Source organism: Palaemon carinicauda, chromosome 11 (genome assembly GCF_036898095.1).
Source record: "Palaemon carinicauda isolate YSFRI2023 chromosome 11, ASM3689809v2, whole genome shotgun sequence".
In the NCBI taxonomy this organism is placed as follows: Eukaryota; Metazoa; Arthropoda; class Malacostraca; order Decapoda; family Palaemonidae; genus Palaemon; species Palaemon carinicauda.
The window spans coordinates 153,724,555-153,729,554 of NC_090735.1; positions in this window are offsets into that span (position 1 = coordinate 153,724,555).

Here is a 5,000-nt window from a genome sequence, read left to right on the forward strand (position 1 = left end):
TTCCAAGCAGACACAAGCAGGCACTACTCAAAAACAATAGTGATATATATATATATATATATATATATATATATATATGCATATATATATATATATATATATATATAAATATATATATATGCGTGTGTGTGTATGTCCAAAAAACTAATTCACATTAAATTCACAGAGATTAGAGCTGAATTGTGCAAGTAGTTTACATAAAATGTTGAAAAAGATGAAATTAATATAGTGTTGTAAGAATGATAGTAGTTTATTTTTCCTTTATTTTTGTGTGTATGTCCAAAAAACTAATTCACATTAAATTCACAGAGATTAGAGCTGAATTGTGCAAGTAGTTTATATAAAATGTTGAAAAAGATGAAATTAATATAGTGTTTTAAGAATGATAGTAGTTTATTTTTCCTTTATTTTTGTAAAGAAGAAGTTAATTTTTTATGTAAATATATGTGTCCAGCGTAAAAAAATGCATCGCCATAACATATCAAATCAGGATTTTCCAATAAATTTTAGAGCTATTTATTTAACTGGTTGAATAATAAAATTTTTACTTATCTAGAATTGTGAATTTGAATTTGATTATTCAAAGACACTAAGAAAATTATCGGACAAATATAAGAAAATAGTGAACTTTTACGGCTAAGATTAGTTAACTGTTCTTAACAGCAAAAATAAGATGTGTTGGACAAATTGTCTTGGAAGATTTCTTTTAACAAAATAATCCAAACTTTAAGGAAATAAGTTGGATAACATTTTTTGAAATAAAGGCAAATTTATGGAGAGCAAGTGTCCCGAGAAACAAGTGAAAATGTTAGACAAAAGAATTTGTAAATTCAACAAATATTCTTTACATTCTCATAGCTCAGATTTTTCAGATTTATCTGGAACATTTCCCGCCGAGAATAGTCCAGCAGTAGAATTGGGTTTTGGCGTTGAACGTGGTTTGGGAGTATATAAAATTTTTTATTGCACATTATGTTAATATGATATCTCTTTTGAAAGAATTTAGAGGGTGACCACTTATCACCCTTGGGGAAAATTTTTTACTAGCGAATTAGAGAATCAATGTTGATATAACATTAACGCTAGGTGCTGTTGTATATTTTCGGATGAAAAGTGAATAGCTCCAAAACTAATGCACTTATTGAAACTAATTTTTCAGTGGTTATTGTAAACATTGTTTATACCCATTTGGATGAGAACACTTCCATTTATAGCATGGGAATAGTTTTTTTTTTTTTTAAACTCTAGTATTTTTTTTTAATGGTACCCAATGCGGAAGCATTATAATGAAAAAAGATAGTGAGTAATATCAAGGAAATGAAATAACGACTCTAAGAACAATATCCGTCTTGCGTTGTATCTATCTAGTTTAATTATTATGTTTTCCATATACTTTAAAAATCGTTAAGTATTACTTACCCCTTTATTTTGCATTGATTTGTTTCTAACTATATATTTTTATAATTTTGATAATAATAACTTTTATTTAACAGATATTAACCCGTCATGATGTATCAATAAATTTCTATTTGTAAGATAAATAATGTTAATGCACCTTCAATTACTGCATGTACAGTTCGAATCAAGAACATTATCCAAAGCATCAACAACAAAATTGATAACGTACACACACAGTTGGAAAAATCACTAGAAAATGACTGTCAATATACTCTAAAATGCCATAAAGATTGTATATCAACATACACTTCTAAGACTAATATAAAGAGGCATGTTGAATTTGTCCACACAAAGGCAAAAGCTGTAACAAGTAAGAGAAAAGTTTATTCTTCTGGCAAATCTAATTTCAAGGCATAGTGCTTCTTTTGTTGTGAAAGATGGAAGGAAGTCATTAGATGTGCAACTGCCGATAAATTCAAACAAACTAAACTAGATGTTTGTAACCAGTGCAGTGACAAACAAGCAGAAGTTCATACAGTATTAAAGGAACTTAAAGTGAATTATATTTACCATCGGACATGTCATCAAAAATTCATAGCAGCATCCCGAAAATTATTTGAAAAGTCTCATGAAACTGATGAAGCATTTAATTTGGTGGTCTCTGACCTAAATAAAGATCGTTCCCATATTTGGAATACCATAGATACATTTAAGTTGTGTCCGTCATACAATGGAACACAGCTCTCTCATAGAACAGTTACCAGTAAATCAAGCAATGAAGATGCAAACCTGTTGGTTTTCCAAACCGAAGTATCTAGTGTATTGCATTTGGTTGATGATGGTGAGGAGGATGAGGTTCATGCATCCTTACAAAGTTTGGCTAATAAAATTCCTTCTGAGTGTAAACAACTCAATACTTCCCATTGGTCATATGAAACTAGCATCAATTTTCGTGAGGCTTCTTTCTAATGCAGTGGTACTCTTCTCTCCTTTCCCAAGGCTATTTCCGGTAAATTTGAATTCATTCTACCAGCTTTTCTTATCGGCAACATTATCATAAGTCTACTCATCAACCACCCGACTGCATTGCTGATTTCATTTACTCTTCTCTTCAGAGATAAATAATTCATATCAGAAATTAAATGTCTTCCTCTGTAAGTACCGAGAGGGTTCCTCAGGGGTCAGCATGTGATGCAGCATAAGCCTAGTTTGCGGAATGGCATACTATGAGATATGTTCAAAGAATCTACTTTCACAATATGGCCATGGACCAGGTAGTATCATAGGAATCACACTACAGTCATCGGCATTGAAGCATTGGGCATTGAGTCTACAAGTCTGTAGGCAGTTGGTACAAGACTATAAGGGGAAATAAAGAGGAGGCTCCTCATCCTAGCTCTGCTAACAGTATAGATCGTAGTAAACTAACTGAAAAAAAAATCCGAATTTGATAGATCCTTTAGAGTTTAGACCCATTTCAACACCCTTCAAGTATTGTGAATATTGTCACTGGCAGAATTGCAAAAGACCCAGGCAATATTGATAAAGCTGTGACAATCGGCAAAAACAGGAAAGTGAGTATGTAGCAGCATTGCCTTCAGGAGTCTACAATATTCCCAAAAATTTCATTACCATGGCAACCCTGAAAAAGCATCTGAAAGCTGGAAACAGTTCTTTATGACACAGCCTTGTTATCTTCACGAGTCATTGGCCTACAAGAATCAATGGACATTCGTAAAAATGAAGATCTCAAGTATGAGTTATCACCAGTACCAACTTCTCTGTTCCAGAACAATGGAGACATATGAATCTCCAAAACAAAGAAAGTCCTCCATCAGAAACTCCAGATAGAGCATTCAGGCAGGGCAGCATCTAACCCAGAAGAAGTAATCATCGATGGAAGTGATATCTTGTGGGTGATACACTGGCATGTTCCATAATACACACATAAGTTTCAAAAGTATCTAAGGAAACATACTTTGCATAAAAATTACCAAGATAAAAGGAAATATGCTAAAGAAAATAGGAAAATATTGAAAATTTAGGCAAAAAAAAAAAAAAAAAAAAAAAAAACAAGGAAAATCTTTAGGCTAAGCATCGTGGAAGCAAGAAAGATTGTTTGCATTCTCATAACTCTGATTTTGTCAGATTCTTTTGGAGGTTTCCTTCGTGGAGGGATCAAGGGAATCTTGGCAATTAGTGAAGCTTATCTCCTCCATCATTTGCTTGTCGTTTATTAGATTAATGGACGACGTTCCGGATATTCTCAAACTATTATTGTAATCTCTCTCCCTCTCTCTCTCTCTCTCTCTCTCTCTCTCTCACACACACAGACATACAAACACACACACACACACACACACACACATATATATATATATATATATATATGTGTGTGTGTGTGTGTGTGTGTCTGTGTGTCTGTGTCTGTGTATGTGTGTGTGAGTGTGTGAGTGTAGGCACGTTTATATGATTTAATCAAAGATACCAATAGCTTTCACTTGATGAAGGCGTCTAGTCTTCCCGCGTGTTGCTAGTACTAACTGATAGGTTTGTCATTTGTAAACAGAATTAAATAATGATATCGATAAGAAGGCGTTCAACTTCATTCTTTTTTCTTTTCCTTTTTTTTTAGGTCCTGATGGACTAACCTCATTGCTAATGGGACTAGAATATGAATCTTTATTGACATATCGTATACACTTTGCTCTCTTATGTGAAAGCAAGAAGTGGATACTTGTGCACCTTTATGGAACGATTTGACAACATCCCAAAGGAGACAAGTTTAAATACCACATTAGGTGGCGAGCACACGAATGCCTTCTCGTTAATTTATACTGTAACTCGAAATGATTTTCGTCACTTAATTTTTCACTATTTAAATGATTTATTCTAATAGAGTCTCTGATCCAAAGGTTGTGTGTTCTCTGTAATACTTTTAATTCGAGCTAGGAGTTCTACATTATAGGATTTCTTATAAAGTGAAGATATATTTTTAACAAAGGCCTTAAGAAGGAAGGAAACATAAAATAAAATATGGAATTAACAAGAGGGAGGAAGATTGTTTCTTCTTTTTCTGCAAAAAGGACACCAAATTTATGATTCCAAAATTATACTAAGAGCTTTATTTTCTGAAAAAAAAATCATTTATCAACATGAAGAGGGTTCCAGATATCCAAGGGACTCTTCAATATATTCCAAGCTTCCATGGAGTTCATTTATTTACTATAAAGCTTTTATATTTTGCATTTGCCTTTGCAACTATAACAAATGATAAAAAGGATAAGTAAATTTAATCATTGGTATAAAAAGGAATTTTGTTTTTAAAAATATACTGTATTTTACCCGTGGGAGCAACAAACGGAGGGAAAACTCTTTATGAGGCAAAGAAACTTTGATAATGAAAGAAAGCCATTGCAAAGAGGCTAATTACGACGATTCGTGTATGATATACATTGACGTCACTAGGGCAGTTGAAAGAAAAAAGTCAGAGAAATAAATGTATATGTATATATATATATATATATATATATATACATATATATATATATAAATATATACATAATATGTGTATATATATATATATATATATATAAATATAT